This window comes from Chlorocebus sabaeus, chromosome 20, assembly GCF_047675955.1.
Source record: "Chlorocebus sabaeus isolate Y175 chromosome 20, mChlSab1.0.hap1, whole genome shotgun sequence".
Taxonomy (NCBI): Eukaryota; Metazoa; Chordata; class Mammalia; order Primates; family Cercopithecidae; genus Chlorocebus; species Chlorocebus sabaeus.
Window position 1 is genome coordinate 55624656 of NC_132923.1, and position 14423 is coordinate 55639078.

A 14423-nucleotide genomic window follows, 5' to 3' on the forward strand; every position below is an offset into this window, starting at 1 on the left:
CTATCTTTACATTGAGTGGATAGCTCCTCCATTTGAAAACATAAACCACCCATCAAATGTCAATAATGCGATTTTAAATAAATTGTTAGAGAACTTCTGTCATTTCACTTCTCTTGAAAGAAGTAGCATACAGTTTAATAATCATAACACTGTTCAAATTATTATTATGTCTACTTTGACAATGTAGGGTGTAGCCACATAGAAAGTGCTAAATGAGGTATTTTAACACATTTTTAAAAGTTCAATGAAGTGTTAAACATTGGAACTTCTAAAACATTGTAAAATAGTGCCTGAATACAAGATAATATTTTCTAAGAGACTCTAAGAAATAACATAAAATATTATTGTAACAGGATCCTTAGGGTATCGCTTCTCTAGCCAGAATCCTTGTGTCCAGTGGCACCTTTGCCTGAGTTTTGTTTGGGCTGCTGGGCTCATTCCACCCACTCAGTCCATCAGGCTGTGCTTGGCTCATGCTACTGGCCCAGATTCCACATCTGTGAAAGACAAGGCAGGTATGGAGTGGCAAGGGGTGTGTGAGTGAGTGCAGGGTCTGACCACTGTGCATAGCCAGGTGTGCTGGCTGTGGCGCCACCAGCATAGGCGTTGACTGCCTGTGAGGCTGCAGCTGGACCAGGCATACTGTGAGCAGCTTCCACTGTGAACACTGGAAACCTGGTGGTGTCCAGAAGCTTGGAGATGCCAGGAACCACAGAGCCCCAAAGAGGGTATAATCGACCTGGCTTGGGGAGCTCCTAGGTCTGGGCTCTCTGAAGGGCCACAGTTCTTTGCTGCTTCTCTCTTCTCTCCTTTGCATTGCTGGCAGTGGGGCAAGTGGGGTCATGTTTCAGAGCTGTTTGTGTTACAGTTGTTTCAGTCTTGCCATTAGGTGGGTCCTGAGGTCTTGTCCCACATCCAGGAAGAATCAGGTATGCAGATTACTGGCGGGTGAGCAAGGTGGAGAGGAGCTTCATTACGCAACAGAACATCCCTGAGGAGACCCATGGTGGATAACTCCTTTCTGCTGGCAGGTTGTCCCAATGAGTTCAGGGGACCTGAAGTGGGTAGCTCCTTCCTTCCTGGAAGCTGGTAGTCCTGACATCTGTGTGAGTCTGGCTGAGTCTGGCTTTTTTATGGGCTCAGAAGGGAGGAAGCGCATGCTGATTAGTCCATGGGCAGCCATGGGCAGGCCTGGAAAAAGCACCATAAGTTCTCATTCTGGGGAGTGGACTCCATCTGTAACTGGCAGCCTTGCCCTCAGGCTCCCTAGCTTGAAGGTGGGGTTTTACCAGGGATCCGCCCCTTTCTGCCCAGGCACCTATCTGCCTTCAACCATCAACATGCTGTCCATGGAGCCCAGGCTGTTGGTGCTGAGGGTCGCCTGTAGGCCCTCACCAAGCCACCTTCAGCCACCCCTGGCCTCCCTCCCACACTTGTCAGCACCCAAAGTCCAGAGGGAGTGCCCCAAGGAGTCAGGGGGCTGTCTTGTCAGTGCCACCCCAAGCATGCACACACCCAGCCGAGTCACAACAGTGCCCAGGCTCAGCCATAACTTTGCTCTGCACTGGAGTGGGTGCCGGGAGTCAGGAGAGGCGAGACAGCAGGAGCAAGCACTTTGGAGCCTGCAAGGGCAGGAGCTTCCCATGTCCCTGAGAGTGCAGAGACGCCTGGGTCTGGAGCCATGACTGGGTGGCTCCTGCCTGTTCCTGGCTCCCATGGGCCCCATGGAGTGTGTAAACCCTTGCCGCATCTCTCCTGCTGCAGCCAGTGTCCTCGCAGTGGCCACTCCAGAGGGGCCACTGCTGCCATCATTATCATTGAGAAATAACATAGGAAAAGGAGACTTAAAGCAAACCCAGCCATTTTTATGAAGGAAGAACTATTAACTTATACATTAATTGGGATTCTATTTTTGTGATAGTAATTTGTGGTCTTATTATTAGAAATTTATAGATAGAATTTGGACCCCAACTGCAAAATGTGAGATGGGCAACATTTAAATATACAGTTTTGGTTTATGCAAAATATTGTAATTTATTCTAATATGTATGAAGAGAATAAGTGCTTGAGGTGATGGATACTCCATTTACGCTAATGTGATTATTGTACATTGCATGCCTGTATCAAAGTCTCTCATGTAACACATAATATATATACCTACTATGTACCCATACAAATTAAAAATTAAAAAAGAGATTAATATGTTTTCCCAAAGCAAACAAGAAAAATAAAAAGAGGGAAATAGAGTTTGTAATACAAATAATTATGTTTAAACGTATTAATTTTCCCCTACTCAAAACACCAGTCCCTTTTTGATTTTTACCAATAGTACATAATGTGTGGATTAAGCTAAAGGCTTAACATGAAACCTAGATAATTGCTTCTGGCTTTCATGTCTTTTGCAATAGAAAAAAAAATAGTGTCTTATTTAGCAATGGGACATGTGTAAGTATAACATTCAGGTTACAAGTGTTTGATGGTTGCAGAAATTTGACTGTAAGGATTATATTGACTCAAAATGTATATTTAATTTTATTATGGAATCAAAGGAGAGGTTATATAGATGCAGAATTGACACTTGGCATTTCCTGACAAAATATTATATACAACAAAGTAATAGTAAATAGCAATTTGTAGTTAAGAAAGGAAAATTCCTGTGTTAATGGACTGTATTACTCAATTATGATTTTATTTTTCATGGATAGTGATTAGCTTGGGAATGATTCCTTAATGTCTTTCAAGGGAAGTAATTTGGTTAAAACTTAGCTGCAAAGGATCTGAACTTCTTGAAAAATTTAACATTATTCATAATTGCTTTATTAATTATTTTAGAAGTTTGTAAAGGAGAAGCTTATTAAGAAATGTAATTTGATTTACTTATAAAATTTTGCCTTTTCTTTTTCAAATCATATTTAGATTTACATTAGGAGCAAAAATGACATTCTATCTATAGACTTTTCTGTGTATCTGGGTTCCAATAAAATTAATATCCACATAAAATAAATTATTCAATACATATTTATTATGTACTTACTACAAGCAGGTTCTGTACTAGGTACTAGTATGCAAAAGTAAAGGTTTATACTTGATAAAGACTTTTAAAATACTACTGGTGATAACCAAATGAAAAGCTGTTCACTTAATTTTTTAAAAAATTCATTTATTTTCTAACATGGCACAAATATGTATTGTGCTTAGTAGAATTCAAAATAAAAAACTTCGCTGATGCTATAAGTCAGTCTTTGGAATTCTTCAGTAAAGGTCACTAAATTAAGAAGTTATATGGAAATTGGAAAGAGCTGAAACATTTTATAATGGCTAGGAATTAGCTGAACAAACTCAAGCTAATTCTGCAAACTAACACAGTGAAAAAAGGGTTACCAAAAGTCTTTCTACAAGGATTACATTTGTAGTGTTATAAAAGAAATCTTTCTCTTTTTCTACTAGATTGAAGAAAATCCCAAATGCATTGTGATTGGCTTTTAGAATATTTAAAAATCTTTCTCAGATACTTAGAAGTAACAAATATTCCTAGTAAAAATGCTGAATTAGGACAATTTATTGTAATTTAAAAAATGATCAGTTACAAAAATGTATTTAATTACAATTATTATATATAACATTGAATTATGACATATATATATCACATTTAAATGGAAAAACAAAGCAACTCATAATTAAACAAAATATGCAATGTTTTATAGTATATGCATTTATCATATATTTAAAATATATTCTATAAATTTAACTATATAGTGATAATATAATAATAAAGATAATATATTTATACAAAGTATTGTGTGCTTGCACTTTATATAAATAATATATATTATATAGGATTAAATACTGGGGTGTGTGTGTGTGTGTGTGTGTGAAAGCAACCACACATTTTCCAGAAATATAACTTAAATGCTTTCATAAATTGCTTCACACTGATGTGTATGTTGCATAACTAATTTGTCTTAGTTTTCTAGAAGCATGAATATATTTTATAAGAATCTTCCAATGTGCTTTCTGAATTTTCTTCAATATTCTTAAATGTAACACAAAATGTATTCGATATGGGGATGCTAATATGTTAAATTTTAATATTTTTTAGCTACATAAAGCATAGTATCTTCTACCACAATTCATCTGTGACTGTTTCTCCTGTAAGTTACTATTTTCAACTTTGTATTGTACAGTGTGCTCTCAATTAAATCTATAAATATATATAAATCGGAGGTCGTGTGACCAAAAAAAAGAATGCCATGCATTATAGAGAAACCCTTCAATTTACTTCATAATTTTAATAGTTTTGTTTATTATTATTTCTGATTTTTAAATAATTTAAGCAGAAAACAAAGAACACTGATAGAAAATGCAATTGTTACTGGTTTAAATCACAAAGAATTACATTCCACAGACGAAGGCAACGTCAAGTCATGTGGCCTCCTATAAGCCTTGTACCTATGACAATTACTAGTTTTGTTATCTTGGCTGGATGACTTCTCTTTGCCTCTCTTCTCAGTTGTAAAATGGGAGGGTAAACAGAGAAGAGAAATTAAATAATCCACAGCAAATTCTGGAAAGTCAGAAGCAATTGTTATTAATCATTACTAATTATTACTAATACACACTAGCATTATTAGTGGGTGTTGCTCTTTACCAGTGTACCTAACATGTTTTGAATGAGCACTCTTTCCCTCCACTCTGGTAATAATATTGACAAAGACAAGGAGAAAAAGTAGATGTTCTTTAAGCCACAATTTCTCGAAAATGATTATCCTACTTTTGGGCATAAGTTGCCAAATTTAACTGGTACTGAAGATTTTTTAAAAATTATAAAATACAATGAACATGCACATTATCCTAGAGAGAACAAAGAATATCGGAAGTACAATGCATGATTTGCTTTTCTCTTTCAGTTGTGCCCTATGAAGTAAAAGGTGTAACAAAGTAACTTTTTATCTCTAAAAAGAATGATTTATCTTTAGAGGCTTTTTATCTCTAAAAAGAATTATTTTATTCAATTTTATATCATTAACAGATGACACAAACTACTTAATTCACATTAAATTAAATAACCAAACATTTTATTTACATTTGGGGAATAGAAGCAGAAAATGCCATTATAATTAAAAAACATATATTAGGCAACTCTATATTCTTGGTATATTAGTAGGGGTTTTTCATTGCAAAATTGAACTGTTGGTCCTTATGCTTTAAAAGCATAGAAGCCCAAAGTAATATTGTTAATAACAAATATTCTAACAACTTAAAAACAACTGGAAAAATGAGGAACTAATACCAATGAAATAAAATTCTTACTTGAAGTGCACACCAATGGGATTAAACATTTACTCTGCGAACTGTGATTGTATTGCCTGAAGAATTGGGTGGGTGGGTAATATTATATGCTCTGTATGCTAGTAGGGTTCAAAAGTTCACCACCACCTTTTTACCTGGGGTTATGTCTGCCTGTTTGGATCTTCCTCCAACCTCCCTCTCCTGCAACCCTGCATGTTTCTGCGTGCGCGCACACACACACAGCCACACACATTTTGTAACTTGTTCTTCACTTATCTCCTTAGATCTGCAGTTGAATCTTTCCCATGGCACATATATTAGCTGTGATAGTCATATAGTTATTTGTGCTTCACGAGCCTCAGTTACCTGGAATTCATTCATTCGTTATAATTTAATTAACTCATACAATTTTTGTCAATGATTTGATCAGTAAGTAGGTAAAATATTTGTTAATTTATGAGGGTTACAACTTTGCTTTAAAATACTTTTATTAATCCAATAAACTATATCCTCTTACAGAAAATGCTCAGGTAGAAAGGATCTTTATGAAATTCCCCAAATGTGAGACTTCCAAAATAAATATTGTACAAACACATAGTATAAAATGCCGCTACCAATGCAAAACATTACTTTGAAAGACATTTTTGAATGCAGTGAAGATTCGATTAGAAGCAACTTCTTTGGAAACTACCTGGTTTGTAGAGGTGACATAAATTTTCTTTCTATACTCAGAAATTTGACAACACTACTTAAGTATCCTATTTTGTTACTATTTCTCAGAACTTTTGCGGCTTATGTGTTTTCTTTGTTCTGTTATCTCACTAGACTACAAAGCCCCTCATGCCTGAGAATTTTTTCCCTTTCGATCTGCTAAATCAAGGCCTTCTGCTAGTTTGCTCTTTGCGCCTGCATCTCTGAAGTTTGCAATATGCACTAGATAGAATATCAGTGCAGCAACAATAGGCACCCTGGATACAGACTGATAAATAATAGATGGACAGACAGAGAGACGGTAAAAGCCATCGACTAGTTCTTCCCAAAGTTAAAAGGGACTGAAAAATTAGCAGGAAAGATGAATGGGGAATGGAACAAAAACTAGTCAAACGTTTAACTCTTGAACCTTTTCTTATGTTCATTAATACCCATATAATAAATAATCACCAACACTTTTTTTTATATGTAGAATTCATACATTTAATAAGGCAAACATAAATTAATGGGTCATGTTTCAACTAAGAAGCAGAAATAATAGGAATTTACAAAAACAAACTTAATTTAGATGTTAGTATTTCCCATTTATAAAACAAATGCTTCCAGATAAAAGAGTTAATACTGAGTATATACCCAAAGGATTATAAATCATGCTGCTATAAAGACACATGCATGCACACATATGTTTATTGTGACACTATTCACAATAGCAAAGACTTGGAACCAACAGAAATGTCAATCAATAATAGACTGGATTAAGAAAATGCACATATACACCATGGAATACTATGCAGCCATAAAAAAGGACAAGTTTATGTCCTTTGTAGGGACATGGATGGAGCTGGAAACCATCATTCTGAGCAAACTATCATACACCAGGGCCTGTTGTGGGGTGTGGGGAGAGGGGAGGGATAGCATTAGGAGATATACCTCATGTAAATGACGAGTTAGTGGGCGCAGCACACCAACATGGCACATGTATACATATGTAACAAATCTGCACATGGTGCACACGTATTTTAGAACTTAAAGTATAATATTTTAAAAAAGGAGTTAATATTTATATAGCATTTACTATGTCCTTGGCAAACTAATAACTGAACATGTTAGTTTGAGTCTGAGTTTCCTCAGTTTAGAAGCAGGAGAGTCCATAGACACTGACCATTTGATGCCTCCAAAGACAATGCTCTATGCCTTTATGGCAGAAAACTTGACCAACAAATAAAACTGGCCTGAAAAGCAAAATATATTTTACAAAATTACAAAATAAATTCTGACGTGAATGGCATTGCTTTGTGTTAGAACACGATTAGCCAAATGTAATTTTCTGTTATTTCTGATTCAGATTTCTTACCATCCAAAAGAAGTTTTAAGACAAGATGTTTCTTTGCTGGCATGCAGCCAATTTAAGTAATCTGTTAATAGATATTCCAGTACAACATTTTATTTCATGTATGTCTTATAACATTTTTTTTCACCTCTGGAAAAATTTTTAAAAGATTTGAATAAAAAATATATTTTTAATTATCCTTGATACAATTGTATTTGCCTATTCACATGAGAAGTGATCTTTTTCTTTACATGTATCTAATTAGGGCAAAATTAAGTGATGTTTTTATTAGCTAATTAACTTATTTAGAAAGTAATCTTTTGACTGAGCACAGTCTCATTTTTTTATCACCAAAATATCAAATTGTGTTTTGCAAACTTTGAAAAAGTATATTATTTTCCTTTCCTACACACATAGGAAAAGACATTCTTCACAAATTAAGATTGGTATTGCATATATACAAACTCATATATATTACACGTAAATTTTAATAATATTATTTCTAGACTAAGACAAATGTTAATAGTTTCTATTAAAACTGAGCAGCTCTGGGTTCAAATTTATAAATTATCCAGTGGGAAGCAAATTAGGAAACTCAAAATAGTATATACCAAAAAACATTTTTTTTTTGGAAATTCATCCTGAGGAGAAAGAAACTCTCATTTATGTGACATATACTCAGAATTTATTGGTAACATTGTGAGGATTTAAGAATATTTCAATTAACTTTAAAAATCTGCTTTGGGAAAAAAGAGAAAGGTCTTACTGCTTTCTATTTTCTAAGCGTTCAATTTATAAGTCAATCTCCTTCTCTCCAACACACACACACACACACACACACACACAACTTATACTTTAAAATATATATCAACTTAAAATTTAGAAACAATTATGTATATCAAATAACTTACAATTTAGCAAATACCACAAGCAACTAAGATTCTCTGACAGATGTTACCTGGCATGCCTGCTATGTAAGAAATGCCACGCTTGTCAAATTCCATTGCAAAAACATGCAGGTTCCCAATCTCTAAAAGTCTCTTTTGGAGACCTTAACCAAAACTGCATTTCAGATATGAAGAATATTAGTCTCCAAAGGATATGCCCTGCTGCCTTCTTTCCCTGTTAACAGCATTAAATCATCTTTGAACAGAAACCCTTTATAGTTTAGCACAGCCTGACAGCCCAAAGGTACAGGTAACTTTTGTTTCTGGTCATTCAGGTAGGGCACTCCAAGTCATTGATATATATGTATTTCTCTATTGTAGTTTAGAAAGAAAAGAGTATCTGTCTTCATTTTTGTTCATAATGTAAATATATACCCTCCCTTGCTTTCCCCCAACCACTCTCTCTCCAACCCCAGGGGAAATTCTTAGACCCTGCAGAAAAACAAAAACAACAGGTAGCAGTCAAAATCCAACTATTCTTAAAAAGGAAATGCAACCTAAGGAGAGATTTTGAACGTTTTAATTTACTTCCCCTGTTGCACAACCTCTATCACCAACTTGGATTGTGACGTAAGGATTGACTAGTGTTAGGCGGATGGTTAATATAAAGTGCTGTCGCCTCAGTGACTTCTGACATGAGCACAAGAACACAGCTGAGTGTTTCTATGTCATAGTCCATCAAGGAAGACTTTATATGGTTTTCATTAAATATCTCCACTGTATACATGATTAGGCCAGTTGTTTATTTCCAAGTTAGGTCAAGCTTCAAACTAAAGTAAACCAGTTGCATTTGTTTGTTTAAAAAAGGAAAAAAACATGAGTTTTTTTTTCAGAAAATTGCCAGATAAAATGACAATTTGCCAAATTTGATGATAATCAATTATCAAATTGATACAAAACAATTGGAAGTAATAGAAAAATATAAACATTACATTTTTATTGAGAAAATGGTTTAAATTAACTTAAATGTAGCTACAATTCAATAAAAATAATTTATAAAGTATGGAAGAATTGTTCAATAAATTTAAAAAGTTCTACTGGCAAAATGATGCTTTACTACCTTTGTTAAACAACAAATTAGTTTTTTTTTTCTCTTTTATTCATCAAGTACAGATAAACTAGGCAGCCAAAATGGTTCTTTTGGGTACAAAAAAAGGGTGCAGAAAAGAAGAAATATTTTTTCCAATGTCATGTAAAAAGAATATATCTGATATAAATTTAATAAAACTAACAAATTCTGAACAAAAAGTGGAGATTGCTTTGCTCATTATTGTCCTGATTTTATTTACATTTCAAAATCAATAACAATGAAATAATCTAGAGTGTCCTTCTTAAAAGAATTGAAAGAATTGTTTTAGTGGGGCCAGAATTTCCATATTTGAAGTGAGTATGGCTAAAATAAAATTGTTCATTTTAGTTGAAATCACTACAAAAGAAATTCATTGCCCCATTATGCAGTCATTTGTACTGTGTCCTGAAAAAAAGTTTCTGTAACTTTTCAGTTTCTCTAACATCAGTTTCAGATGAAGATTTTTGCTGCTGTTCATATTACTTCCTCATATATATGTGTTTAAATTTTTTACTTTAGCCCTGAGAACAACAAAAAGATAGATTTTAAAGGAAAAATAGAAATTGTCTTAAGATTTTAAAAGTCCTATGTAAACAAAGAGACTGGAGCTTAAATTATCTGAATCTCTTCTAGTTTTGTGTGAATTTTGGCAAATTAGTTAAGCTCTGTGAATCTCAGCTTCTTCTTAAAAATGGAGAAAGTGTCCATCTCACATGGCACCTGTAATGATTAAATGAGATTCTCTTTGTGAAAAACGCCTAAACTGGCAGAGACAGCTATAAATAGTAGCAGTAGTATATATAAATAGTAAAGAACATTCAAAATTGCACATATCATTCAGATAGATAACTTACAGCTGCAAGGGGAAAGAAAAGCAGCAATATGTAATGCAGTACAGTTTAGGGTTGGTCTAGGTGGTCTGGGCCTGTGTCTTCGTCTTTGTCTCCTTCACAGTCTCTGGCTCTGTCTCTGTCTTCACCTCCATCTTCTCTTCCTTCTCCTCCTGTTCCCCCTTTCAGATGCTGAAGCCCATCAATTTCAGTGCTAGGTGCATTCATTCTATCTCATTTGAACCTCATGGCAACTCTATGGAAGTGGCTATCATTGTATCAATGGTTGTGCTATAAAAAGCACACTAAAAAAGGAATATGCATGGCCAAATCTTCATTTTTAGTTGATTTGCACTTTTTTCTTTCAAAGTTTCTCAATTCACATCAATTAACCTAATTCTAGGTGAAAACAAATGTATTTTCTCTGGATTGTTCCTTTTTAAATAGTTTTACAAAGGAAGGGGAACATCACACACTAGGGCCTGTCGTGTGGTGGGGGGAGCAGGGAGGGATAGCATTAGGAGATATACCTAATGTAAATGACGTGTTAACGGGTGCAGCACACCAACATGGCACATGTATACATATGTAACAAACCTGCACGTTGTGTACATGTACCCTAGAACTTAAAGTATAATAAAAAACTTTTTAAAAAAGTTTAAAATTATTTATATGAACCACGTTTATTGCTTTTTCTGATGATAAGGAAATACATAATTATTGCAAAAAATCAGAAAATATAAGAATGCAAAATGGAATAAAATTATGACAACACCCAAATATATCTAATGTACATTAGTTCTCTTTGTTGGTATAGATGAGGAATAAGAAGAAAATTATCAGTTTATCTTAAAAAAAAAAAAAGAAGCAACGCTGTCTACTTACTATGAATGCAGTTAGTCGCTATGGTAGGATGGGCTACTACCATCTTCTCCTAGAAGCTAAAAATTTTTTTGAAAAAGCAAACACCAGAAAGAGATTGTAACTTATCACAAATAATAATCAAACATGAAAGATCAAAATAAGGGACCAATAACTCCATATTTGCAAGCCTTTGCCAAGACAGTCATTATTTCTGAGAATTTTTAATTTAAATTTCTCTTTGATTTTTTATTATATATGTATTTGTGCTTGTGGGCAATTGGAGTGATCTGAATGCTTTCCCCAAAATTCATATGTTGCAACTTAATTGCCCATGTGATAGTATTTAGAGGTGGGGGTCTTTAACCCATTTATGCCTGAGGTTGCAATTTTTTGAATTTTTGTAATCAGACCTTAGTGATGACCTTGAGCAGTACGATATAAATAACTCCCACATGCTTAGCATTCCAATAATGGAACACTAGGCATAAAAAGGTTTTAAGAAGTGATTAAGAGGAGAGAAGAGCCCTCATGGATGGGATTAGGGCTCTTATAAACGATCTTAAGGAAGTGAGTTTGTTCTCTTCTGCCACGTCATGACACCTAGACTGTGCCATCTATGAGGAACAGGTCTTCTCCAGACACCAACCTGCTGGTGCCTTGATCTTGGACTTCCCAGTTTCTAAAACTGAGAAATAAATTTCTATTATTTATAAATGACCTAGTTTGTGGTGTTTTGTCGCAGCAGCACAAGCAAGCAAACTAAACAGAAATGAATCTCAAATTCTTTTACAATTTTTTTGGTGTAGGTAGGGTAGAAATGGCGTATGTTTAAAACGACACAAGGTCATTGGATTAATTTTTTCCATGTATCACACAGATGTCTTTAATTTATTACTGGTATAAATGGAGCACTCTATAATTTTCTTCCTTATATTAATGTATTTGGTGTCTTAACATTTGATTAATAATTAAGAAATAAACTGTATTAATATGATAATTTTTACATAGATCGAGTCTGTAAAACAATTTTAAAGTAGTATGAGTTTTAATTTACTCATACTAAAGTCTGAGTTAGCATAAAGTCTCTCACTTACAGACTCCATCTGCAAAACCTTAAAAGAGGGAATACACTTAACATATATAGAGCTCATAAATAATCACTAAAGCACATATTATGGTTCTGAATTATATATTTGTCTGTTCTCATAGAATAAAAAATTCTGCCAACTCTTGCCTTCATTTTCTGTTTTATAGTCACAAAGACATATCTTTCATCTGAAGGCCTCAAGCTCCAATCATTAGTAACAAAACTGAAATCATAAGTAAAAACATAAGCACAGAATTATGTTTCCTTTTCTACCTTGTGCCTGGTAACATCAAAAGTTAAGTAATCTGAGGCTTTTATCATGTGTGCAATGGTGTATCCAAAGAGCATGTTACAGTCCACTTTCTCCATTTCTAATCTTACTATTGTTAATGCTAACAGGACATACAGGGTCTTTGAACATTCTGAACAATACACCTTGAAGTCTCACTAAGTCAGCAAGGTCTCAAAGGTTGTACCATGTAAAAGTCAAGTAATTAAACACTGATTACTTACTGCTTAAAAAAAAAAAGGCTGCTGGGAAAAGTTGGATTCAGAAGGTCTAATTTCACACGGAACATTTCAGTGAAAATTAAGCCTTTAACTATATTCTGCTTGACTTGATTTGAAAGAAAAGGATAAGAAAAAAAGATTATAAAAGCTATTCAGTAAAGTCTTTCTGCAACAGAGCTTTGGGAGGTGACAAACAGCCGCTGGTAATTCATTTAGTCATCTTTTCCCCAAACAGCATTTGGATTCCCCTTCAAAATTTGGCTGCAACTCTTTAGTTTCATTATTCTTTCGAAATACAAAGGTTCCTGCCTTCTCTCCTGGCACTGGTTGAAATGTTTCAGCTCCCTAGAAACAGCTAATTTCTAATAAAGTTTGCAAACATAGTAAACCCCATTTTACCTGATGCTGTTTCATTTCCCATACATGGAAAAAAAGGGAACTCTTCCCCAGAGTTTTAATTTTGACCTATTTCAACTTTGTAATCTTTTAAATCAGAATAATTAAAATTTAGAAATATTTAAGTTGTTCTTCCTTCTATCACACCCTACTCTCCAATTTACCTCAGTGGCTAGTATGTTGAAAAATGCCAGAGATGACACAGGTGCTAAAATTATTTTGCTGAAAGGCATCACAATTTTTTTTGGTAGCAGTAGAATTTATTCAAATGTGCCTTAATATAGGTGCTGAGGCTTGCCCGTGGTGCTCTCGATATATAAGGCCCGGACATTCTGCCAGTTTTTCTTGAGCAATGACACGAAGAAGTTGACAACCAGGTGAATGTTCTACACAAGCTCATCGTCTGTCATTTTCACGTGGCCAACAGCCACAGCCAGACATAACACCTTCTTCATTTGGAACTTGCTGGTGGACTTCACCTCATCCACTTTGGCCGCCATGTTTTCGTTGTGTGTGAGCAGGGAAGGGAACTTTCCTGACTTATTTAGGCCTGGACCCAGGATTTGTGGGATCTGCTTGATCAGAGACTCTAAAGCCAAAAATGCATTACACTTCTTGGCTAGCTTCTTGACCAGTTTCTTATTTTTGTTGAGTTTGTTCAGCGCCTCTATGTCCATGTGGGGGATATCCACGGCCTTGGCCTCGTCACAGTGTTACTGGTCCCCCAGGACACACACGGATAACTTGGGGCGGGGAGTGGACTTAAGCCTGACGGTGCCCGAGAGGCGCTTGTCTTTCTGGGGGTCACAGTTCCTCAAACTAATTTGCAACTCCACTCTTTCCAGACTTGGGGTCCTTGGGCTGGTTCCCTTGCAGGACGTCCTGCATCACCTTGTACACACTGTGGCAAGAGACTTTGCTGCTCATGGCTTCTCGCACTGAGCTAACCAGAAAAGAGACACATCTCAAGTTTTTATACCTCTTACTCTCTCACTCTTCTTGTTATTGGAAGGTATTTCTTTCCTTTCCATTTCATAGATGAGATTAAGGATTATCTAACAGAAATAATTATACTGCTTGTTAAAATTTACTTAATTCATATCTTGCAACTATCACTATCTGTTCGCAAGAACATATAAGATTATTTTCTTGTTTGTCTGGAATTACCTGTGCCAAATTAATCAAATATTTCCTTAACCAATTGTTTCTAAGAAAGAATTTCTACCTTACAGAGAGAATGAATCAGTTTAGTTTATTAATCCCTACTGAAACACAAACATACATATGTTAGCTTATTTATGCCTACTAAGGCATAACTATTTCACTAGGTTAGATAGTACAGGGGAAATTTTCTGTAGCAAGGACTAAGAAGAAAAGGACAGTTTCAAAT

The 14423-nt window shown here is 35.0% G+C and overlaps 1 pseudogene; it reads right to left on the reverse strand.

The window, feature by feature from the left end:
* Positions 1-13308: 13308 nt before the first annotated feature.
* On the reverse strand, positions 13309-13979 carry LOC119626211 (large ribosomal subunit protein uL1 pseudogene; annotated as a pseudogene).
* Positions 13980-14423: the final 444 nt, after the last annotated feature.